This window comes from Theropithecus gelada, chromosome 10, assembly GCF_003255815.1.
Source record: "Theropithecus gelada isolate Dixy chromosome 10, Tgel_1.0, whole genome shotgun sequence".
In the NCBI taxonomy this organism is placed as follows: domain Eukaryota; kingdom Metazoa; phylum Chordata; class Mammalia; order Primates; family Cercopithecidae; genus Theropithecus; species Theropithecus gelada.
In genome coordinates, this window is record NC_037678.1 from 55,037,370 (window position 1) to 55,064,305 (window position 26,936).

Genomic DNA, 26,936 nt, shown 5'->3' on the forward strand with positions numbered 1-26,936 from the left:
AAAACTCTAAGGAGGAATCAAAAGGGAAGGTTAGGCCAGGAGCAGTGGCTCATGCCTGTAATCCCAGCACTTTGGGAGGCCAAGGCGGGTGGATCACCTGAGGTCAGGAGTTCAAGACCAGCCTGGACAACATGGAGAGACCCTGTCTCTACTAAAAACACAAAAAGTAGCTGGGCATGGTGGCGAGTACCGTAATCCCAGCTACTCGGGAGGCTGAGGCAGGAGAACGGCATGAACCAGGCAAGCGAAGCTTGCAGTGAGCCGAGATCACGCCACTGCACTTCAGCCTAGGCAACAGAGCGAGACTCCACCTCAAAAAAAAAAAAAAAAAAAAGGACAGGTTAGAATCAAAAACACTAACAGAAATGCAAAATGCCTTTGATGGGGTCATCAGTAGACCAAACATAGGAATGGAGAACAGTGAGCCTTAAGATCAATACAAACTCCCAAAATTGAAAAAGAAAGAGAAAATGAAAAAGAAAAGAATATCCAAGAATGGTGGGACAATTATAAAAGGTGTAACGCACACAAAAAGGAAATACTATTCATATGAAATTTTAGAAAAGGTAAAATAGTAGTGACATAAAGCAGACCAGCTGGAGGTTTCTTCTGGTTGCTAGGGACCAGTGGAGATGACTGATTGCACAGAGGCACAAAGAACTTTAGGGAGTGGTAGAAATGTTTCATATCATGACTGTGGTGATGGTTACATTTGTCAAAACTTATTAAATTGTAAATGTAAGGTTGGTAAATGTTTTGTATGTATATTATGATTTAATAAAGTTTTTTTGAAATCAAGTACTTAAGGAAAATTACAGTGCTTATTGCTAATCCTATGATAAATAAAAAGTAGTATGAAATAACTTAGCTAATAAAACAAGAAACAACATATAAAACATTTCACTAAGAAAATTTACTTTTGGCTTAGCATGGTGCCTCACACCTGTAATCCCAGCACTTTAGGAGGCCGAGGCAGGTGGATTGCTTGAGCTCAGTTCAAGACAACCCTGGGCAAGTTCAAGACCACCCATCTCTACCAAAAATATAAATATATTAATTAGCCAAGTGCGGTGGCAAGTACCTGTAGTCCCAGCTACTCGAGAGGCTGAAATGGGAGGATCGCTTGAGCCCGGGCGGCAGAGACTGCAGTAAGCCAAGATCATGCCACTGCAGTTCAGCCTGAGTGACAGTGTGAGACCCTGTCTAAAATTTAAAAAAGGAAAGAAAATTTACTTTTTCTAAAGTAGTACCACTACACTGAAAGTAAATATATTAGCAGTTAAAATCAAGGTTTTAAAACTTTACAGCAATAAAAATATTTTAAACAAGATACAAAAAATGATCATTGCAATGCTGTTCATACTTCAAAAGCTAGATGAAAATCTAATGTTTATCAATTGCAGATTTGAAAAATGAATTCTAATAAAGCCACGCAAAATAATACAATACAGTGGTCGTAAAAATGAATTATATACAACATGGCTGGATCTTACAATTTATAAAGCCACCACATTACATCCATTTTATTTTTTTAAAACTAATAAAACAAAAAAAAACTAAACATTGTTCAAGGGCACATCCAAATGAGACTTTTTCAAAGTTTTTTAAATAAAGTTAATTATTAACTCAAAGACAGCTGTGACTTCAAGGATAGAAGCAGGATGACTTCAGGGAGAAAGATTCAGGGAGCAGGTACACTGAACAAACTGACCGTCCCGTTCTTCAGTTCCAGTAGTGGATTCTGTTTGGGTGAAGGAAAAAGGACAAGATGGAGGAAGGTGAACAAGAAGGCACAATCCATGTTGCTTCCGGATTCTTCCTCACCAACATTCCCACGCACGGGAAAATGCAGCCCGCCCCGGGAAGATGCAGATCAACCGAGCATGCCCCAGGTGATGTCAATCCGAAGAGATCGAAACTTACCTGGCCACGCCTGAGACGCCCCTATCACGCCCTTATCCTGCCCACTGCCCTCCCCCTTCCAGTACCAATGCATAAAAGTCTGCCACTGGCAGGAGCCAGTGTGACTTCTTCAGCCCCCGCATTTGTGGACCGGAGAACCTCACCCGAGAGCGCCGGTGCAACTTCCCTGGCACCCCACACCTGAGGACCAGAGAACCTCGTCCGAGAGTGTATGCATATTTGCAATAAAAGACTGCCACTTCCTTATGTACTTTGGCCTCATGTTTAATTACTTAGCTCTCCTAAATTAAGTTACATTAAATTAAATTAAAACAGTTGGTGCCGAAACCCGACCCAGGAGGAGACCCTTCCTCAACATTCCCTAGGGGTCTAACAAACCTCCTCTGCAGCGAACCAGCTCCCATCCCAACCAGCCACGAACACCGAACAAGTGTTCAGCTTTCCACGGGTGCCGCTCTGAGAATTTCTTCTTCGGTGAGTACTCCCCTTTGTTAACCATCTCCGTCCGTTTCCGTGTCCTTGGCCTAGAGTTGTACGTACGCCCAAGGACGTAGCCACCCTGTGGCACAGTGAGGTCTTCAACCCGGAGACGTCCATCTTCAAGTTCCTCAATTCTCCGTTAGTGGCTCCAGGAGCCCCCGGTCTCTAGCAGCGGCAAAGGACGCTTTGCCACTGCGTGAGGTCGGTTTCCATTTCTGGTGGTTAAACAATGGGAACCTCACAATCGAAACCTCTCCACTGTGGCATGGCCGCAGTATAAATTAGACAACCAATCTCAATGGCCACCAGACGGCACACTTGACTATAACATTCTATTAGATCTCTCTAATTTCTGCCAGAGGTTCAGAAAGTGGTCAGAAATTATCTATGTTCAAGGCTTTTAGGACTTGCGCTCTCGTCCAGACCTGTGCGCCTGGTGTTAAATGGCCCAGGTCTTGTTAGCCTAAACCCCTAAACCCGGCCCTTGGCCCCCACCTCAGCAACTGAGGAGGACTCCACCTCCATTTCAGATGGGGCTGATGGCAGGCGACCTCCCTCCCGACTTTCCAACCCCCCTCCCTATGGACTTCCTACCACCCCTCCCGACGCTCCTCCTTCAGCCACTCCTCTCACCCCTCCCTATGGAGCTCCCACTGCCCCGCCCGACACTCCTCCCTCAGCCACTCCTCTTACTCTCCCATTTCCATCCACACTCGCTCCAAGACCGCGGTAGCGGCCCCCATTAGTCAGCCCTCTACCAGTCAGCCTGCCTCAACCCCCTCTACCAGTCAGCCTGTCTTAACCTACCCTACTGGTCAGTCTGTTCCAACCTCCCCTGCTAGTTTGTTGCCCCCTCCCCCACCCCAAGAAGTTGCTGGAGCCAAAGGCGTGGTTAGAGTCCACGTCCCCTTTTCCTTGGCTGACCTTTCCAAAACTGAAGAACGACTTGGCGACTTCTCAGCCAACCCCACCTAATATTCCAAAGAGTTTCGATACCTAGGCCAGAGCATATAACCTTACCTGGCATGACTTACATGTCATTCTTACTTCCTCCCTTAACCCAGAGGAAAGAGAGCGTATTCTTGCAGCCGCCAGGCAACATGCACATCAATGGCATTTAACTGACGCCACTGTCCCGTTAGGAGAGATGGCTGTCCCGTCCATAGAACCAGATTGGGACTACCAACCACAGCAGCCTGGCCGCCATAGGAGAGACATTATGGTTCAATGTCTCTTAGCCGGTATGCAGGCAGCCTCTAACAAAGTGGTCAATTTTGATAAACTAAAGAAATCATCCAGCACCCAGATGAGAACCCGGCTTCCTTCCTAAATCGCCTTACAGAGGCACTAGCCCAATTTACTCGGCTAGACCCCACCTCCCCAGCTGGAGCAGCTGTCCTAGCCTCCTACTTTATTTCCCAGTCAGCCTCAGATATTCCAAAAAAGCAAAAAAAAGGTTGAAGATGGGCCTCAGACTCCCATACAGGAAAATTGGCCTTCAAAGTTTTTAACTCCAGAGAAGCAGCAGCTCAGGCTGCAGAGCTAGACAAGGAGAAAAGAAGGGCTCTGCTTCAGGCACAAGCTCTAGTGGCTGCCCTCCAACCAGCGTTGCCCACTCTGCCGGCAGGGAAGACACAGGGCAAGTCTCCCAGGGACTCCTGCTATAAATGCGGAGACCCAGGACACTGGGCAAACCAGTGTCCCCAGGCCAAGCCGGCCACTCTGTCTCGTCCATGCTTTAAGTGTGGCACAACTGGGCATTGGGAAAAAAGGTGTCCAAATCCTCGCCTGCCTACCACGCCATGCCCAACCTGCCAACAGGAAGGACATTGGAAGTCTGATTGCCCCGCCAGCAGGGCAGGCATTGCGCCTCAACGTGGTGCCTCTCCTCAAAGGCCGGAAGGCTCCTTCCAGCTCCTACACCTGGACGACGACTGACGGTGCCCACACTCGGAGACCCTGATCACCTTCGCCGAGCCTAGGGTAACTCTACAGATAGCGGGTAAGCCAATTTCTTTTCTCATCAATACGGAGGCTACCTATTCTGTTTTGTCAACCTATGGAGGTCCTAGCCAGCCATCGACTATCTCAGTAGTTAAGGTAACCTTGACGGTAAACCGTCTAACCCTCGCCAGACCCCAATGCTAAGTTACTGCCTGGACTATGCATGCTTTGCCCACTCTTTCCTCATCATGCCCTCTTGTCCCACCCCCCTCTTGGGATAAAACATCTTAACCTAACTCAAAACATCTATTCCCCTTCCCTTTCTCCAGGTGGCCAGGTTCTACTCAAGGATCAACACCCTCCTCAAATTTTCCCGCTTCCTCACCATTCTTCATCTTAACTTAACTGACTTTTCCCTCATAAACCCCATAGACACCCTCCTTCCCGACCCATCCCCCAACCAGTAGGTTTCCCAACTTTTTACTCTCATAGAAGACCTAGCTTGGCAGGGTGCCCTTTGTGATTTCGGCAATGTTGAACTTACCCTCTACACCTTTGTCATCATTATTATGGTTCACTCTAATTCCCCTAGTTACTCCTACTAATCCTAACTTTGCATGGAGATTCTAAACCTGGTCTACAGACAACCAGATACACTCAGTCATGCAGGGCACTGCAGATTGTCCCCCCCCCCCCGCCACCCAGGGTTGTCACTCTGCCCTCTCCCTAAATAAAATGTGGACTCATTACGCCAAGATGAAGGACAGATAAAGGGACGGAGAGGCTATAACCAGAAGGCAGTAGAAAGCCCAGACCTCCCCAAGGGCCTCTGCGGCACTCAGTCCCTGTTGAGTCAGAGATAGGGAGAAGCCAGGAGGTAGGGGAGTTGGTAAGGAGAGTAGCCTTAATGAGCGGGAGGTGGAGAGACGGAGACGGAGATGGAGATGGAGACAAAGAGATACAGACAGAGACAGAGAGAGGCAGAGACGGACAGAGACAGAAATGAAGAGATAGAGATGGAGAAAGACAGAGATGGGGAAAGACAGAGATGAAGAGAGACAGAGAGAGAGACAGAGGTGGAGAGAGACAAAGACAGAGATGGGGAGAGATAGAAATGGAGAGAGACAGAGAGACAGAGGTGGAGAGAGACAAAGACAGAGATGGGGAGAGAGATGAAGAGAGACAGAGTAAGACAGAGATGGAGAGAGACAGAGATAGAGACAGAGATGAGGAGAGACAGAGATGAAGAGAGAGAGAGATAGATGAAGAGATACAGAGATGAACAGAGACAGAGATGAAGAGAGACAGAGTGAGACAGAGATTCCTTTTTGCTACTCTACGCCAAACTCTTCATGGTGTAATTGCACATAAGCTCCCAGCAGGACCCAGACGGCCCCTGTTGGAGGCTACTTTTGGTGTAACCAAACTCTATCTAAAACTCTTAACCATACCTCCATCACCCAGTCCCTTTGCGTTCCGGTATCTTTAGTGCCTAGCTTAACCCTATATAGCGAAGGAGAATTGTCTGAACTAGCTTCCCAGCTCAGCTCCAGCAATAACATCCAAAAGCAGGCTGTTTTTCTTCCCTTAATTATTGGGGTTTCCCTAGCTTCAACAATTTAACGCCCCCTTAACCCCTGGACCACCGGTATGGCTACTGCCTGTAGTACAGCAGATGCTTCCATTCCTAATTCCCATACTAATCCTCTGCCTTATGTTATGTCTTGCTCCCATTCTAATAAAATTTCTCCAAGCCAAGGTCCAAGAGATCACCCGAGTCACCTTCAACCAAATGCTCCTGCATCCCTACACCCAACTGCCAACCTCAGACCCTAACTACGCCCCTTAACAGCAGGAAGCAGCCAGACAGACCATGGCGCCCTAAATTCTTATAATCAATAAGAGGTTGGACTGTTTCGGTGAAGGAAAAAGGACAAGATGGAGGAAGGTGAACAAGAAGGCACAATCCATGTTGCTTCCGGGTTCTTCCTCACCAACATTCCCGCGCACGGGAAAATGCAGCCCGCCCCGGGAAGATGCAGATCAACCGAGCATGCGCCAGGTGATGTCAATCCGAAGAGATCGAAACTTACCTGGCCACGCCTACTGAGACACCCCTATCACGCCCTTATCCTGCCCACTGCCCTCCCCCTTCCAGTACCAATGCATAAAAGTCTGCCACTGGCAGGAGCCAGTGTGACTTCTTCAGCCCCCGCATTTGTGGACCGGAGAACCACACCCGAGAGCGCCGGCGCAACTTCCCTGGCCCCCCACACCTGAGGACCAGAGAACCTCGTCCGAGAGTGTATGCATATTTGCAATAAAAGACTGCCACTTTCTTATGTACTTTGGCCTCATGTTTAATTACTTAGCTCTCCTAAATTAAGTTACATTAAATTAAATTAAAACAGGTTCAAGAGTAGCCTTCAAAGTATACTTCATAATTCAAATAATATATACTCTTTATTTATATAAAATAATGCAGAATTTTAGTGTTTAAAGTAAAAAAATCACTATGTGAACAAATACTTGATCTAACATCTGAATGAGGTATTGTGATAAATGCATTGCACTTATTACTTCCATTTAATCCTCCTTACAGCTCTATGAAACGCAGAACAGTGAGTAGATGAAAGTACACTTCAACATTATCCCTACTTCACTGGAAAACACTGAGAAATAGAAAGGTAAACTCAACCCAAAGTCATACATCTAGTAAGTGGTGGAGCTAGAAATTAAATCGAAGTCATTCTAACTTCAGAGCCAAGCTTTTAACCAGTCCCACCAAAAAATCAAAAAAAAAAAAAAAAAAAAAAAAGCCTTATGTCATGGCATCAAATATTTTACTTTTTTCATGGAATCTCAGTAAAGTCACATCACTTACAGCTATTCTAACAGTTTGGATAGAACTGGCCTTATTGGACTTCCCAACAATAAATCACTGTTTTCCAGCCACACCAACTGGAAGCTCCCACCAGTCTAAAAAATTTTCGAACAGTTATAAATCACGGTCCTTTGCAAGTAATCGCCAGCCAAGGACTGTAGATTCTTGACCTATCCCTATAGACATCTCCTTTAAAAAATCATTTTAAGGCCGGATGTGGTGGCTCACTCCTGTAACCCCAGCACACTTTGGGAGGCCAAGGCAGGCAGACCACCTGAGGTCAGGAGTTTGAGACCAGCCTGGCCAACATGGTGAAACACCGTCTCTACTAAAAATAAAAAATTAGCTGGGCATGGTGGTACGCGCCTGTAGTCCCAGCTACTCGGGAAGTTGAAGCAGGAGAATCCCTTGAACCTGGCAGGCGGAGGTTGCTGTGAGCCAAGATGGCGCCACTGCACTCCAACTAGGGCAACACAGTGAGACTCGGTCTTAAAATAAAATTAAAATTAAAATAAGTCAGTTTTTTTGTGTTTTTTTTTTTGAGGCGGAGTCTCGCTCTGCCTCCCAGGCTGGAGTGCAGTGGCACGATCTCGGCTCACTGCAAGCTCTGCCTCCCGGGTTCACTCCATTCTCCTGCCTCAGCCTCCAAGTAGCTGGGACTACAGGCACCCGCCACCTCGCCTGGCTAATTTTTTTTTTTTGTATTTTAGTAGAGACGGGGCTTCATCGTGTTAACCAGGATGGTCTCGATCTCCTGACCTCGTGATCCGCCTGTCTCGGCCTCCCAAAGTGCTGGTATTACAGGCATAAGTCACCGCGCCCGGCCTAAAATAAGTCAGTTTAAAGGCCGGGTGTGGTGGCTCACGCCTGTAATCCCATCACTTTGGGAGGCTGAGGCAGGCAGATTGCCTGAGGTCAGGAGATCAAGACCAGCCTGGCCAGCATGGCAAAATCCTTAATCTACTAAAAATACAAAAATTACCCAGGTGTGGTGGCAGGCGCCTGTAATCCCAGCTACTCAGGAAGCTGAGGCAGGAGAATCGCTTGAATTCCGAAGGCAGAGGTTGCAGTGAGCTGAGATCGCACCACTGCGCTCCAGACTGGGCGACAACAGCAAAACTCTGTCTCAAAAAAAAGTCAGGTGTTCCGCCCGCCTCAGCCTTCCAAAGTGCTGGGATTACAGGCGTGAGCCACCGTGCCCAGCAATATCATCATGTTATAACGACTTTTTTCTTTTTTTTTTTTTTTTTTTTTTGAGACAGAGTCTCCCTCTGTTGCCCAGCTTGGAGTGCAGTGACACAATCTCCACTCACTGCAAACTCCGCCTCCCAGGTTTCAAGCGATTCTCCTGCCTCAGCCTCCTGAGTAGCTGGGATTACAGGTGGCTGCCAACACTCCAGGCTAATTTTTTTGTATTTTTAGTAGAGACAGGGTCTCACCATGTTAGCCAAGCTGGTTTCGAACTCCTGACCTCAAGTGATCTGCCCACCTAGGCTTCCCAAAGTGCTAGGATTACAGGCATGAGCCACTGTGCCCAGCCAAGACTTTCATCTTCTATCTGACTGGTTATCATGCATCTTGAGTGGTGTAGTAGCAGTTACCAGATAACTAAAAGGTTCTGTAATGTAGAATCTGATACATCAATCGTAGAAAACTAAAGCTGGAAAGAACCTGAGATTATGTGTAAAACAAGTGAACTGGTCATTATGAGGAAAATGATGCCAAGATAAGACTACTACTCTTTCTAGTTCCCATCTGGCAACATGTGTTTTCTGGCTTTAAATATGAGAGGTGTTATATCCAAGGCAAAACTAACAAATGTTGATTTTTATACATAAGACAATACAAACCTCAAAAAAATTCACTTAAGTTGTTTAGTTTTTAAGCAATCATTGCTTTATAAGATTTCTATTATTTTGGTTCATATTTTAATTAGAAGGCATGAATGCAGAATTTATAATTAAAATGTTTATCTTTAAACTTTAGAAATTTAATTTCAAAATAAACTGAAGGAGAAATATAAATACAGTTATTACAACTAACAATGTCATTCTTATGCCAGTAATTCTTTTTCCATACTAATTCTCTAATAAGGTTATAACAGAACTTTAGAAATTAGAATTTTAGGAAAATGTTTATATAAAGGCACTTGATAATTATCCTGGCTTAGTAATGCTTTCATTCCTTTACCAAACTTTGTAATGTTCTTATTTTAACTAATATGACACAAAAACTGGTTTTAAAATTTGTCATCAACTCAAGAGGAGGTACTCCAAAGAGTTAATTTCCAAGACAATGAATGATACTGCAGTCTGGGATTCCAAAGTCTTGATTTTAAAACGTCTGTGGTGGCCGGGTACAGTGACTCATGCCTGTAGTCCCAGCACTTTGAGAGACCAAGGTGGGTGGATCACCTGAGGTCAGGAGGTCAAAACCAGTCTGGCCAACATGGTAAAACCCCATCTCTACAAAATACAAAAAATTAACAGGGACATGGTGGCAGGTGCCTGTAAACCCAGCTACTTGGGAGGCTGAGGCAGGAAAATCGCTTGAACCTGGGAGGCAGAGGTTGTAGTGACAGGAGATCACACCGTTGCACTCCAGCCTGGGCAACAAGAGCAAAACTCTGTCTCAAAAAAACAGTCTGTCATTAGAATTAAATTTTTCTGTTGGGTAACCACAGACATACTTTCACTGCTGGAGGAATGTCATCTAAAAAGTTAGTTCAAGGTATTACTGACTTCAGGATACTTAAATTCTTCAACTGAAACCCATTTTTTAAATGAGAAGAACTTCAATTTTCTGCAATTCGACAATGTTGTTAATTAAGTAGCATCCCCTACCAGGACCACCACTCACACCAGTAACAGTATGAACATTTTAAATGACAGCAACTTATTAGAAGATAAAGTTCACTGAATTATGGAAAGAAAATGGTCTGTAGTTTGTAAATAATCGAGTTAGGTTCTAATTTCAGTTTTGCCACAAACTAGGTATATAACTTTAATAAACCTGTTACCTTTTCTGAAGCCTCTATCAACCCCAACACAGGGCTGTAAGAATGAAACAAGAGGTAAAAGTATTTCATTGTTGAATAGTGCTTAGAAATTGAGTTGGCAGAGAAAGTCACTGAACTTGAAGGGATATCAAAAGAATTACCCAATTTGAAGAAGAGAAAGAAAAAAGACTGAAGAAAAATGGGTAGAACCTTAAGGACTTATAAAAATATCAAATGGTTGGCTGGGCATGGTGGCTCACACTTCTAATCCGAGCACTCTGGGAGGCTGAGGCAGGGGGATCACCTGAAGTCAGGGGTTCAAGATCAGCCTGGCCAACATGGCGAAACCCCATCTCTACTAAAAATACAAAAAAAAAAATTAGCCAGGTGTGGTGGCAAGCACCTGTAATCCCAGCTACTCAGGAGGCTGAGGCAGGAGAATCACTTGAACCCATGAGGCAGAGGTTGCAGTGAGCTGAGAGAGCACCATTGCAACTCCAGCCCGGGGAACAAGAACGAAACTCCACGTCAAAAAAAAAAAGCAAATCAAACGGTCTAACAAGTATGATTGGAGTCCCAGAGGAAGGAGAATTAAATTGAAGCAGAAAAAGTACTTGAAGAATGGCCAAAACTTTCCATATTTGATGAAAACACAAATTTACAAATCCAAGAAGCTCAAAGAATACCATGCAGGATAAATACAAAGAAAACTAGACCTAAATACATAGTCAAACTATTTTAAACCAAACATAAAAAGAAAATCTTAAAAGCATCCACAACAAAAAAAGACCACACATACTGAGAACAAGATTAAAAATCACCTCTTCAAAGAAAGGGGGGGGGGGGGGGTAGTTACAACACAACAGAACAACATCTTTAAATTGCTGAAATAAAAAAATCATCAACCCAGAATTTTCTATCCAGTGAACCAAACCTTCAAAAATAGAGTGAAAGAGAGACATTTTCAGATAAATAAAAGTTGAGACAATTAGTGATAAACAATTCTGGAAATGAAATTATATCCTTCAGGCCAAAGGGAAAGGGGCATCAGATGAAAATGCACATCTATAAAGATGAAGGAAGAGTACCAGAAATGTCTTACTGTCAAATGGGTGACGGCTTCTGCTACTCTCTGTCTTCCTTTGAGGACGCGTATGCTATAATTTGTCTTCAAAGGACAGTCGAAGATTCTCATGGAAAAGACTATACAAATCAAAGTACCTTTAAATATTGATAATTTATGAAACACTCCGGACAATGAATTACTGAGCTAACATTTTTAAGTTTTAAAACTATACTAAAGGACAAAATGTCTGGGTATCTTATACATCTAAGCAGACAACTTAAAAGTGACTACAGAATAAGACTAAGAAAAACAGAATTAACTGCACAGGACTAAATGAACTAGTGAGAGAAATTTAACCAGTGATTTGTTTCACACTATGGTTTTTTTCTTTTGATTTTTTGTTTTTTGTCTTGAGACACAATCTTACTCTATTTCCCAGGCTGGAGTGCAATGGTGAGATCTCAACTCACTGCAGCCTCTGCCTCCCGGGTTCAAGTGATTCTTGTGCCTCAGCCTCCCGAGTAGCTGGGATTACAGGCACCCGCCACCATCCCCGGCTAATTTTTATGTTTTTAGTAGAGAGGGATTTCACCATGTTGGTCAGGCTGGTCTTGAACTCCTGACCTCAGGTGATCCACCTGCCTCAGCCTCCCAAAGTGCTGGGATTACAGGCGCGAGCCACCATGCCCAGCCGTTTTTTGCTTTGTTTTGAGGCAGGGTCTTGGTCTCTTGCCCAGGATGGAGTGCGATGATGCAATCACGGCTCACTGAGGCATCAGCCTCCCAGGGTCAAGCGATCCTCCCACCTCAGCTTCCCCAGCAGCTGGGACCACAGGCATGTGCCACCATGCCCAGTTAATGTTTTTATTTTTTATTTTTGTAGAGATGGGGTCTCACTATATTGCCCAAGCTGGTGTTATTTTTTAATATTCTGTTTTCTGATGGCTATATGAGGAAGCCCTTTTCCTTTCTTCTTCATCTACCTCTAGCTCACAATTTAATATGTTATGTTTTTGTAGGAAAATTTTTAAATGGCATTTGAGTGTGGTGGTGCATGCCTGTAGTCCTAGCTACTCAGGAGGCTGAGGCAGGACTGCTTGGGCCCAGGAATTCAAGACTGCATTGAGCCACGATTATACCACTGCACTCCAGGTAGGTCAAGAGAGTAAGACCCCGCCTCAAAATAAAGTAAAAATTGAGTCTATTTTTCATGTTATTAACGTTATTTGCATATGCTTAATCAAATTCCATCAGGACAAAGGTAAACAAAATTTACCAGAATGACTGGACAAATCGTTGTACAATCAAGGTCATATACTATGTGTTATAATTAAGAAGGATATAATGATATAATGTCACATAATTATAATATAATGGTATGACAAGTCCAGCAATATAACAAAGACAGTAGGGCAGGACACAGTGGCTCATACCTGTAATCCCAGCACCAACACTTTGGGAAACCAACGCAGGGGGATTATTTGAGCCCAGGAGTTCAAGACCAGTCTAGGTAATATAGTGATGCCTCACTTCCACAAAAAAATTTCAATAAACATCTTATAAATTAAAAAATTTTTTAAAAAGAAAACAAAGATTGTATATTATACAGGAAGTCAATGCCTATGGGCCTGGTACCTGTTCTTGGTTTACAGGAACTAGCTTCACAGATGGAAGGTCACTTAGTAGCAGCCAATGACTCAGTAAATTTAGGGAACCTGGACAAGAGATGACTTCATCCAAATTCATAAGTATTCCAAGTGAAATCTGGTAGAGAGGGTATTATATTTGCTTCCTAGCTTCGGGATCAAAGAACAAATAAAAGAGACATTAAAAGTTCAAGTCAGCCAGGCACAGTGGCTCATGCCTATAATCCCAGAACTTTGGGAGGTCAAGGAGGGTGATCACCTGAGCCAGCAGTTTGAGACCAACCTGGACAACATGGCAAAACCCCGTCACTACTTAAAAAAAAAAATTAGCTGGGCATAGTAGCAGGCACCTGTAATCCCAGCTACTCGGGAGGCTGGGGCAGGAGAAACACCTGAACCGGGGAGGCAGAGATTGCAGTGACCTGAGAGTGCACCACTGCACTTCAGCCTGAGTGACAGAGCGAGACTCTGTCTCAAATAAATAAATAAATAAAGTCCTGTAATCAGACAACACATATGGGCATAAGGATGGCACTGAATAGAGGCCTGAGACTTTGGCAAATATGGTCAATTAATCAAGTTACCAAAGCAAACCAAGAAAAAAGGAACATCTTTTTTACAAATAGCTCTGGAACTGGGTATCTATAATTTAATCAAAAGTTGGTCCTCTGGCTGGGTGCAATGGCTTATACCTGTAACCCACACACTTTGGGAGGCCAAGGCAGGTGGATCACCTGAGGTCAGGAGTTTGAAACCAGCCTGGCCAACATGGTGAAAACCCGTCTCTACTAAAAAAATACACAAATTAGACGGGCATGGTGTTGGGCACTTGTAGTCCCAGATACTTGGGAGGCTGAGGCAGGAGAATCCCTTAAACTCGGGAGGCAGAGGTTGCAGTGAGCCGAGATTGTACCACTGTACTCCAGACTGGGAGACAAGAGCCAAACTCTATCTTTTTAAAAAAAAGGTATATTTTATGTTCTGTAAATGTTACTACAATTAAAATGAATGGGAAAGATCTCTTCGGCATGACAGGGCATTATTTCCAGGAGATATCAGTTAAGTAGGGGAAAAAGCAAAGTGCAAAAGAGTATATATAGTATGCTATCTTTTGTATAAAAAATAAATAAAACATACAGATATCATCAAAAAAAAAGAAACAGGAAGGATAAGACAGAAAACATTTACGTTTGTTACCTAAGAAAACTGAAGAAAAATGGCATGGAAGAGATACAAAAGCAATGTATGCCTTTTGTATAATTCTGACTTTTGAAAGCATGTTATTATTCTATATATTACAAAAATAGAAATCAGAATGAGAGGCAGCATAAGCAAACAAGTAAATAAACTTAATTTTGTTTCAAATGAATACCTTAACTAGATTATACAGAAAGTAAGGTGGGAAGTAAAAGTGGGGTGGAGGTCGGGCGTGGTGGCTCACTCCTGTAATCCCAGCACCTTGGGAGGCAGAGGCAGGCGTATTGCCTGACATCAGGAGTTGGAGACCAGCCTGGGCAACGTGGTGAGACCCTGTCTCTATTAAAGATATACAAATTAGCTGGGTGTGGTGGCACGCACCTGTAGTCACAGCTACTCAGGAGGCTAAGGCAGAAGAATCGCTTGAACTCAGAAGGCAGAGGTTGCAGTGAGCCAAGATGGCACCACTGCACTCCAGCCTGAGCAACAGAGCGAGACTGTCTCAAAAAAAAAAAAAAGTGGGGTGGAGAAGGGGTATGGAGGGCTAATCCAAGCAATTTAAATTTTAACTATTTACTCTCTGTCTTGGGTAAAATTGGGAGGTGGAGAAGAATTACAGACAAATGCTCCACTCATTTTCAGTTTGTTTATTGTAGTGAAATGAAAAAACCAATTCTGAAATTATTTTAGATGTATTAGAGGATTAGGCAAATGAGTAAACGTACCACATAATAAGAAGGGACATAAAAATAAAAAATGGGGTACAAAGAACCCTGCAGACGTGGAATAAAAAGGTACATACTGATATAAACTCATGATTTCTAAAATACGTATATCAATATTTCAATGAACACTTGTGCAGTCGGCCCTCTGTATCCATGGATTCTGCATCCACGGATCAAAAATACTCAAAAAATAAATTGTAAAAAACAATACAACAATAAAATACAAATTAAAAAATACAGTTTAACAATAACCTACACAGTATTTACTCTCTGTTACATTCTTGTAAGTAATCTAGAGATGATTTAAAGCATACAAGAAATTGAACATGGGTTACATGCAAATACAATTGCTACTTTATAGTTTAAAGAACTTGAGCATCAGCAGATTTTGGTGCAAAGGGTCTTAGACCCAGTCACCCTCAGGTACGAAGGGATGACTGTATGAGTATGTATATGTATGTGTATGTGTATAAGCATGCATATTATTTTCTAGCTCTATCCACTAAAAAGGCCAAGATGAGAAAACAGCCCAGAATTAGTGAGGACACCTAGCACTCAGAGAGATCCTGATCTCTAAAACTTTTATTCCCCACAAGGACACAGCGGCCCACTTACAGGAGTTTCACTAGGCCAAACTTCTAGGACAATTTGAGCACTAAAATAATTAAGCAGGGTAAGTGAATCATAAACCATTCAAAAAATAGGAATTCATGAATCCATAACCAATAGATAGGGCTACTGATTACGGAATACAGCCAAGAGCTGACAGGTAATGTGAAAGGAATGCTGGAAAGAAAAAAATGACCATTTTGCAATCATCACAATAAAAGGCTGGATCAGACAAGAGTCAATGAATGCTATTTCTAGAAGAAGCTGTGAAAAGAATCAGAATATCTACATTGTTTCCCCACAGGCTGTTTACTGCTTGGCAAAAGAGAGGGCGAAAAAACCATACAGTGGAGAAATCTGGCAACACCTTGGCCAAGGGATCAAAATTTGCATCACAATAAGGGACAGATGGACGTCATATGACTCCATCTCAGAGTATCACATTACCGATGTAGTATTCCTGCCAAGAATATGTAACATCTTCATCTAATCACAAGGAAATTTCAGACCAACATAAAATGAAGAACATCTCCATTGGAGAGAGTAAGGGGGTTAGGGAAGGGTTGTGTTCTCAAAAATGCCAATGTCATAAGAGATAAGGAAAGGCTGTGAAAATATCCCAGGAAAAAAGAGGCTAAAGAGAAATAATAACTGAATGCAGAACCTGACCCCAGACTGCAGTCTATACGGGAAGCGTAGAAAATGCTACAAGAGACTTCCTTAGGTCAACTGACAAAACTGGAATATGGGCGATAGATTTCATCGATGTCCATTTATGAAGTTATTAACTGTACCATGGTTATATAAAAGAATTACCCTATTTGTAGGAATACAACAGAAGTATTAGGGGAAAGAAGCATAACATATGTAATTCACCCTCAAATGGTTAAAAATTGTGTGTTTATGTGTATGGAAAGAGAAAAGAGAATACGACGGCACAAATACAAATAATAAAGCAAGTGGATAAGTCTGGATAAAGGATATCCAGATGTTCTTTACACTATATTTTTGCAACTTTTGTAAATGTATACTTCCAAATAAAAGGAATTTAAAAAAAAAAAAAAATTGGCCGAGCACAGTGGTTCACACCTGTAATCCCAGCACTTTAGGAGGCCAAGGCAGGTAGATCACCTAAGGTCAGGAGTTCAAGACCAGCCTGGCCAACATGGTGAAACCCCATCTCTACTAAAAATACAAAATTAGCTGGGCATGGTGGTGGGTGCCTGTAATCCCAGCTACTCGGGAGGCTGAGGCAGGCTTGAACCTGGACGTGGAAGTTGCAGTGAAACAAGATTGCACCACTGCACTCCAAGCTGGGTAACAAGGCAAGACTGTCTCAACAACAACAACAACAAAAGAAATCTGTGGAGATAGTTCTCTGCTATGTTCAGAAGAATGGGTATATATCACAATTAACTGAGGGATTTCATAGGGAAATTACAAGACCTAAGGCTGGTAACTTGGATAGATTCTCAGATAAAGTACCATTGGAAATGTCAGAGAAGGGAGTTTGTACTTTTTTTTTCTGTAAGCCAAGGAAAGGTAGCACAAAACTTAGAGCACAACATAAGCTTGGCTAAAAGTATAAATTTAGGAAAATCTAGCAAAACTTTGAGTGGACAAGGAAGCAGTAGAGACAAGGACAAATACCCTCATGAAATTATGGGGTCTTGGCCTCAGAAGCTAAAATTAGGAACAGAAAGTGCAACAAATACAGGACATATGAAACTAGAAAGCCAGATAAAGCCTGCTTACCAAATGTATCAGAGTGTGGTGGGATTCAAAGACAACTCAGATTTCAAACCTAGCTAACCAAGAAAATGACGAGATTACTAAAAGAAATTTAGCTAAGCAAAGCATGATTGCTTTCTCGGCAACCAGGCAGCTTTTTCTATTCTCATTTTTCCTATTCTGATATAATATTAGAAGTTAAGAAAAGGGGCCAGACGCAGTGGCTCACGCCTATAATCCCAGCACTTTAGGCCAAGGCAGGCATATCACTTGAGGCCAGGAGTTTCAGCCTGGCCAACATGGTGAAATCCCATCTCTACCAAAAATACAAAACTTAGCCGGATGTGGCAGTGCACGCCTATAATCCCAGCTACTTGGGAGGCTGAGGCATGAGAATTGCCCAGGAGGCAGAAGCTGCAGTAAGCCGAGATCACACCACTGCACTCCAGCCTGGGTGACAGAGGGAGACTCTGTCTCAAAAAAAAAAAAAAAAAAAAAAGTTAAGAAAGGGGTTAGATGAAATGTTATTTGCCGCACAAGCAATTTGGGGAAATTTGTCTTCACAAGGTGAAACAGTAAATATAAGTTGGGGCTAATTCAGATGTTTGACTAAATGCCATTAAAATATTCACACATAAGGAGGGAGGATTTCTTCTCTTCCCCCAAAATTATGTTTGTATATGTATGTATATACATATATACGAATACCATCACCCCTTGTATGACACATTGGAATTGCACTTGTTCTGTTACATGCAGATTTTTCTCTACTCCTGCCATGCCTAAGACAGTAGGACCAACATTTCCTCTTCTTTCTCCTCCTCCTCAAGCCTACTCAACCTCACAAGAAGAATGAAGACCTTTATCATGATCCACTTAATGAATAATATATATATTTACTCTTCCTTATGACTTTTTTTTTTTTTTTTTTTTTTTAGGGATGAAGTCTCGCTCTATTGCCCAGGCTGGAGTACAGTGGCATGATCTCAGCTCACTACAACCTCCACCTCCAAGGTTCAAGTGATTCTCCTGCCTCAGCTTTTCGAGTAGCTGGGATTACAGGCACACGCCACCACGCCCAGCTAATTTTTGTATTTTTACAAAAATGACCATGTTGGCCAGGCTGGTCTCAAACTCCTAACCTCAGGTGATCCACTCACCTTTGCCTCCCAAAGTGCTGGGATTACAGGCATGCGCTACCACGTCCGGCCATGACTTTCATTTTTAATTATTTACTTATTAACTTATTTTCTAGAGACAAGGTTTCATACTGTTGCTCATGCTGAAGTGTAGTGGTGCAATCATAGCTGACAGCAGCTTCAAATTCCTGAGATCAAGCAATCTCCCACCTCAGCCTCCTAAGGTAGCTAGGACTACAAGCGCACACCACCTTGCTGGCTAATTCTGTGTGAGTTTTGTAGAACTGGGGATGTTGCTATGTTGTTTAGGCTGGTCTCCAACTCCTGGCCTCAAGTGATCCTCCCGCGTCCGACCCCCAAAGTGCTGGGATCATAGTTGTGAGCATATAAGTGAGCTACCATGCCCAGCCTCCTTACAATTTTCTTCTTTTTTTCTATTTCTTTTTGGATACAGGGTTTCATTCTGTTGCTCAGGCTAGAGTGCAGTGGCACAATCACAGCTCAGGCGCTGCCTCAACCTCATGGGCACAGGCAGTCCTCCCACCTCAGTCTCTCTAGTGCCAGGGACTAAGGCACAGGCCACTATGGCCAGTTTTTGCATTTTCTGTAGAGATGGGGTTTCGCTGTGTTGCCCAGACTGTTCTCCAACTCCTGGACTCAGGTCATCTAACCACCTCAGCCTCTCAAAGTGCTAGGATTATAAACATGAGCCACCGCACTCGGCCATGATTTTCTTAATAACATTTTCTTTTCTCTAGCTTACTTTATTATAGGAATACAGGATATAATACATGTAACATACAAAATATGTGTTAATCAGCTGTTTATATTATCAGTAAGGCTTCTAGGCAAGAGGAGGCTACTAGTAGTTAAGTTTGGGGGGAGTCAAAAGTTCTGCACATTTTTTACTGAATCAGTGTCCCCAGTCCTCAGTTGTTCAAGGGCCAAGTGTATATATATACATATATATTCACTCAAGTACTCTAAGCTCATTCAAGGGCCAAGTGTATATAAATACATACGTATTCACTCAAGTACTCTAAGCTCATTCATTTAATAATCATTAAAGAGAAAAACATGAAGCATAAAGTTTTAATTAAATCATATATTAAAGAGGAGGGTAGTATCTTCAGAAGGTTGAAGACAAAAAATTACAAAGGATCAAATCAAAGTCAAGCTGAATTACCTGGCTAACCCGTCAAAGGATGTCCAAGCAGTTTATTTTTATTGGTCTCTGAGTCCACTGTCCAGCAAGTCTTTTGATCCTGAGGACAAAAAAAAGAAGAGGGATTGAATTTTACTGTCTTTTCTTCATTTAAGCATTATGATTAGTCACCCACAAATTAAGTCTTCCGGCCAGGTATGGTGGCTCATGCCTGTAATCCCAGCACTTTGGGAGGCAAGGCAGGCAGACCACTTGAGGTCAGGAGTTCAAGGCTGGCCTGGCCAACATGGCAAAACCCCAACTCTACTAAAAATACAGAAATTAGCCAGGCGACGTGGTATGCGCCTGTAATCCCAACTATTTGGGAGGCTGAAGCAGGAGAATCACCTGAACCTGGGAGGCAGAGGTTGCAGTGACCTGAGACTATGCCACTGCACTCCAGCCAGGGTGACAGAGCGAGACTCTTTCTCAAAAAAAATTAGGTCTTCCCATTTTTCCCTTCCCTGGACATACGGAACAAACAAAAGCTATCAAGTACAACACCTCTTCCTAGAAATTTGAGTAGATGTCTTACTGTACCATACATAGGGTCAGGCGTAGTGGCTCATACCTATAATCCCAGAACTTTGAAAGGCAGAGGTGGGAGGACCACTTGAGGCCAGGAGTTCAAGATCAACCTGAGCAACATAGCAAGACACCATCTCCACACACAAAAAAAATAAAAATTAAGAAATTAAAAATAAAAGTCAGGGCCAGGCACAGTGGCTCATGCCTGTAATCCCAGCACTTTGGGAGGCCGAGGTGGGTGGATCACATGAGGTCAGGAGTTTGAGACCAGTCCAGTCAACATGGTGACACCCCATCTCTTCTAAAAATACAAAAAATTGGTTTGGCGTGATGGCATGCGCCTGTAGTCCAGCTACTCGGGGAGGCTGAGGCAGGAGAATTGCCCGAACCAGGGAAGCAGAGGTTGCAGTGACCCAAGACCATGCCATTGCACTCCAGCCTGGACAACAAGAGCAAAACTCCATTTCAAAAATAAATTAATTAATTAATTAAAATAAAAGTCAGGCATGGCATATATAATATATGTCTGTAAAAATGGATAATGCAAAGTGGAGGTGGTGGAGACCAGATCTTGAAAAGTGATCAAAACAGATGGGTACTCTGACCTTGTGGGGGTATTCATTTGTACAAAATGAGTGCTCAACAGAGAATAAAGACAACATTAATACCCTGGCAGAAGCAAATGTTTCAATGCCCTAGTCCAAAAATTATCAGATGAGGGAGGGATGGATAAAGCAAACAAGCAAGAGCCAGAGGAACGGCTCAGATGTTTTCTTGCCTTGTATAAAAGGATGCATTTTGACCACCGAAACAAAATATTAACGGGGAAATGAGAAACCGTTCTTCAAAATAATCTGCAATAAAACACATGAACATATAAACAGCAGGCTTTTGCACTTGAAGAAATGGTATGCAGGTTCTGCTGCAATTAATAAGTGAGCCAGTAAGAACATTCACTTTACCTTATGAATTTCCAAATTTAACAATAAAGCAACAATCTGATTGCCACTAATTCCAATGGTATCGAACCAAGATAACAACCATAATTACGGCCTAAAGTTAATAGCTTTCATGCTGGAATTGGTAGATCTGTTGGTATGGGGGAAAGGAAAAATGATATATTCACAAGTTACAAGTAACATACATATTAGAGCCATGGCCATTCCACGTAGTGTAGTCTGCAGACAGTGTATGGGGAGAGCCACCCACAATCTAGCTGCATTATGGAAAGGTCTGTTGTATTTCTGAAACTAAAATTAGAGGGGAGAAAATCAGTGAGCAAGGAATGGGAGGCACATTACATGTGGCTCACAAAGGAAAAAGAGAACTCTAGGTAGTGCCGGGTGACTATCCCTTATGCAAAACGCTTGGAAGCATAAGTGTCTTGGATTTGTTTTTTCAGATTTTTAAAATATTTGCATATGCATACTGAGATAGCAAGCAGAAGAAACCCAACTCTAAACATAAAATTCATTTATGTTACTTATACACACAGCCTGAAGGTAATTTTATATAATTAATATTTTTAATAATTTTGTGCACCAAAGTTGTAGCTTTTTTTTCTTCTTTTTCTTTTTTAGACAGGATCTCACTCTGTGCCCAGGCTGGCTGGAGTGTGGTGGCATGGTAATGGCTCACCTCAGCCTCGACCTCCGAGGCTCAAACAATACTCCCACTACCCAAGGAGCTGGGACTACAGGCACACACCATCATACCCAGCTAATTTTTATATTTTCTGTAGAGACAGGGTTTCACCATGTTGCCCAGGCTGGCCTCGAACTCCTGAGCTCAAGTGATCTGTCTGCCTCAGCCTCCAAAAGTGTTGGGATTACAGGTGTGAGCCACCATACCCGATCGAATGTGATGTTTTTTGTTTTTTGTTTTTTGTTTTTTGTTTTTGAGACGGAGTCTCGCGCTGTCACCCAGGCTGGAGTGCAGTGGCCGGATCTCAGCTCACTGCAAGCTCTGCCTCCTGGGTTCACGCCATTCTCCTGCCTCAGCCTCCCGAGTAGCTGGGACTACAGGCGTCCGCCACCTCGCCCGGCTAGTTTTTTGTATTTTTTAGTAGAGACGGGGTTTCACCGTGTTAACCAGGATGGTCTCGATCTCCTGACCTCGTGATCCGCCCGTCTCGGCCTCCCAAAGTGCTGGGATTACAGGCTTGAGCCACCACGCCCGGCCGAATGTGATGTTTTTTTAACTTGAATTTTTATGTTATCCAATTTAATTCGTGTAAGATGAAGGGAGAAAAGGTAGGCAGAACTTCTGTAAAGCACTTCTAAGATCTTCTGGCCCTGTTTTAAATCAGGTTTCACTTCTAAAATGGTTCTGTTTTTCCTTAATTAGGAAAGAGGAAGGAAGGTCATGGAGTGGGGTTAGCACCTAAGGAACAAGAGAGGTGGGATAAGGAAAAGATTTTTGGGGGAGATGGGGGTGGAGGATGGAGTTTCACTCTGTTGCACAGGCTGGAGTGCAGTGGCATGATCCCAGTTCACTGCAATCTCTGCCTCCCAGGTTAAACGATTCTCCTACCTCAGCCTCCCGAGTATCTGGGATTATAGGTGCATGCCACCATGCCCAGCTAATTTTTGCAGAGACAGGGTTTCACTACATTGGCCAGGCTGGTATCAAACTCCTGACCTCAAGCAATCTGCCCACCTTAGCTTTCCAAAGTGCTGGGATTACAGGCATGAGCCACCATGGCAGGCCAGGAAAGGAATTTGAGTCAGAAAGTATCTAGTAGCATAATGGACCTGGGATAGCCAGGCGCGGTGGCGGGCACCTGTAGCCCCAGCTACTCGGGAGGCTGAGGCAGGAGAATGGCGTGAACCCCGGAGGCAGAGCTTGCAGTGAGCCGAGATTGTGCCACTGCACTCCAGCCTGGGCGACAGAGAGAGACGCCGTTTCAAAATAAATAAATAAATAAATAAATAAATAAATAAATAAATAAATAAAATTTAAAATAATAATAATAATAATAGACCTAGGAAACAATTACTGCTGCCTAGTGCAGAAGGTGATCAGAGGGCCTAGATTAATACTCCAGTGTTACAGTGCTGGTTTTCATACTTCTCAAAGGAAAGCTGACCCTGCCAATCTGCACCCTTGGACCCAAATTTTAACTGCTGGACTCCCAGGTGGAAGATCATGTAAAGTCAGCATGCCCAGATGAACCAAGAATGCAACCATGGGTGGAATCTAAATGATCAAACTGAAGAACAGCGAATGAATAAGAGCAGACACCACATGGCAAGACAGAAGATCCAACCAAATCAAGCCTTGACATCACCCCATGGCAGGATCCACTCAGATCACACCTCATTACTCTCCAAATATAAAACCTGCACCCAAACTCTAGCTCAGAAAGGCAGATTTGAGCCCAACACCTGTCTCCTTACACAGCAGCCTTGCAATAAACTTTTCTTCCTACAAAAACTTGGTGCTCAGTGTTCAGCTTTCCGTTGCATACACAGGAAAAGAGACCCAGTTCAGTTCACTAACATAAAGACTAGCCAGGTACAAAATTCTCCCCTCCGAGGAAGTGTATAGTTAAACCAGAGAGATTGGCAAATAGTCACAGAACAATGATTGGCTTGCCTACCAGGAACCTGGAAAGGTGTACTACTATATACCAGGATCCTATAAGTATGGAACTATTAGTAAACTTGCTGGTGAGTTAAACTTGTCTCGAAAAAAGATTCTGCAAATGCAACAATCCTAGCAGATTTCTTAGGACAGTATTTTTTTTTCTTTATCAAAAACAAGATTATCCCTTTTCACAATTCAGATTTTAGTCAATCACACATACAAAAACCAAATCATACTGACATAAAACTAAATGTGACAAGTTCCAGAAACATTAGATATCTGAGAAGGTGACAGAGACATTAAATTTTCTAGTAGAATTAACAGTTTACTGATGAGATCTACATTACCAAAACCTGCATCACCAGGCCAGGCATGGCAGCGCACACCTGTAATGCCAGCTACTCAGGAGGCTGAGGCAGGAGGATTGCTTGAGCTCAGGAGTCTGAGTCCATCTTGGACAACATGGCCCCTGTTTTAGTTTTAGGTTTTTGTTTTATTTTAAACCTTCATCACCAGAGACCTAAAAGGACATGGGGAGAAATTAAACATCAAATTAAGCCTTGTTAATAGCTAGTCTGAGAAGATGTGCCTCAAGGCCAGAACAAAGAATAAAACTGGGGGAGAGGAGTTGATACACAGGAAAATCCAAACTATGTAATATATAATGTTTGGAAACACCAACAGGGCAAAAAGCAGCCACTGAATATTATAAACATGTTTTTCTTTTACTGTTGAACATGGAAAGGGGCAAGGATTCCACAATCATATTAAACCCATTGTTCTTTCCAAGCTCCTGCTGGCACTGCTCCCAGGATCACCTTCCTCACTTCCCTAAAATCATAGAAAAGGGGAACCACTGTCATTGGGAAAAGTCAGCTGTTGCCCAATAATCTTCAAAGTACTACAGAGTAGACTGGTTCACCAAATGAATTTCAGGTTAAAGATTGCATAATATTAGCGTTAAATTTAACATCAAAATCCAACACTTTTGTGATTGGGATTATTTATCAAGTGATAAATATCTTTGATCAAAACACTGACCACAGATTTCACTAGTAACAATCAACTACAGCTAATCTATAGCTATAATGAAAGGAAAAGACCAAATACAAGTTGAAAATCATATGAACATTTCAAGTTATATAAAACGGGGCTGGGTGCAGTGGCTCATGCCTGTAATCCTAGCACTTTGGGAGGCCAAGGTGGGCAGATCACCTGAGGTCAGGAGTTCAAGACCAGCCTGGCCAACATGGCTAAACCCCACCTCTACTAAAAATAGCTGGGTGTGATGGCGGGTGCCTGTAGTTCCAGCTACTCAGGAGGCTGAAGCAGGAAAATCGCTTGAACCTGGTAGGCAGAGGCTGCAGTGAGCTGAGATCGTGCCACTGTACTTCAGCCTGGGCAACAGAGCAAGACTCTGTCTTAAAAAATAATAAAGTTATATAAAATGGACCACATTTTTGAAATACATAAACTTAACTCAGTTTAAGAATTTTTTTTCCCATTACTTAGTCCATTATTCTATGTTCAATTAAGTAAAAATGTATTTGCTTCCCAGGAGAACATTGGTAAGACATTTATTACAATCTTTTTTAAATACTATAATCTTCTTGATAAGGGAGTGGGGGACAAGGAATTATTTCAAATTACAGCATATGCATGTCTAGTAAAATAAGGACAGGTATTATCACGTATCTTGAGATATATACTAGAAAGAATCAAGCTGACTTATAATTTATTCTACACATTTAATAAATTAAACATTTAGTTCTATACCGAATCAGCCTGAAAATTCACAATAACACAGTGAAAACAGACGCCTTGGCTTCTGAAAACCTAGATTTTGTAAAGTCCTGCTTCTTGAAATGATCTTGTGTTAGACTTTAATTTGATTTCAATTAAACGCTTGCTGTGTATCTATTAGATGTCAGGCACTGCACTGACACTTGGAAATAAGTAAATCACGGTCACTGCCATCAATTAATTAGGAAAAGGGAAGCAGGTATAAACAGACACTAAAGTTCCTAAAATGAAAGCTATGTTCACTCAGTAAGCATCTGCTAAGCATCCATGTGCCACATTGTGCTAGACACCATGGATAAAAGGAATAATTAAAAAGACCCGAGTCCCATGAGAGCATAAGGAAAGAATAGAGAAAAGCTACCCTGCCTTTTTCATAGGGTTGTTGTGTTAAGCACTATTTACATGTGAAAGCAAGACAAATCCAAAACCATTTATCTCAGCCAAAGGGGGAGGTATTAATTGTACAATTTCTGCAATTATATCCAGAGTTGTCATAACCAAAATGCCATTTGAGTTTCTTTATAATAAAAGGCAAAGGAGAAAAAAACTTCTATGAAATGGCCATTTGTGTAAAAATTACATAGGGATACAGGAAACATAAATGGGGTATTTAAAGGTAGTTAATACTGAAAACTTATTTTTAATTCAACACATACAGGAAATCACACCACATATTTTTGCTTATACAACGATACTATCCACTGATGAACTATGGCACTAAACTAGCCTAAATTTTATTTAATTCGCTTTAGATTAAGGAGAAAACTTAAAAATCTGGTTGGCAGATTAGTATAACAGGCCCGGTATCTTTGGCTGAGTTGAAGTTACCAAGAGTTACCAAAACAGGCATGCAAGCAAGCTGCTTGCTTGTGCTTGTTCTGCCTCTCTCTCCCCGCCACTTTGGAAAAACTGCATGCAGTGCTACAGGATCACACAAAATAAATACAGGAAAGAGGGTGGGAGGGTTGGGTGGGGAAGTGAGCACAGCTCTGGGCTCCACCAGTGGAAGGCGTTCCACAAGAATTGCTACAGGGTCAAAAGTTTACAGTGGTTTCAATTTCACCTTTTAGCAGCCAATCAGGAAACACAGGCTGCATGCTGACCCCTCTGGCTACAAATGAACATTAACTCATTGGCTACCAGGATTGCACATTTTCCTTTTCTTATAAGGCTTTCCCTTCTTTTTCTTTTTTTTAAGGGCAGGGGAGTGGAGAAGGCAAAGAACATAAGTTCAAGGTGACAATTTTATTCAAGACAACATATTTTACACAGGTGTTTGAGGGGAGAAACGATCAAGTAATTATCTTCTTTCTTCTTGAAATCTGAGTTTATCCTGTAGTATCTAACAAACCAATTATTAATGCTAGTATCAAGACAAAGAATGAATTTAGGCAGGTAAAGAAGATGGATTTTCCTCCATGAGGCTGCAATTCTACGAACAATTTATAGGATGGTAAAAAGATAATACTGG

The 26,936-nt window shown here is 42.5% G+C and overlaps 1 protein-coding gene across 4 annotated transcripts in view; it reads right to left on the reverse strand.

The window, feature by feature from the left end:
- The window catches only part of NCOA3 (nuclear receptor coactivator 3), a 161,091-nt gene that overhangs the window by 57,122 nt on the left and 77,033 nt on the right, over window positions 1-26,936 (reverse strand). For all 4 annotated transcript variants that reach the window (XM_025398285.1, XM_025398286.1, XM_025398287.1 and 1 more), the window contains exon 2: window positions 19,529-19,607. The gene's annotated coding sequence lies outside the window, so the exon portion shown is untranslated. The remainder of the gene's footprint in view (window positions 1-19,528; window positions 19,608-26,936) is intronic.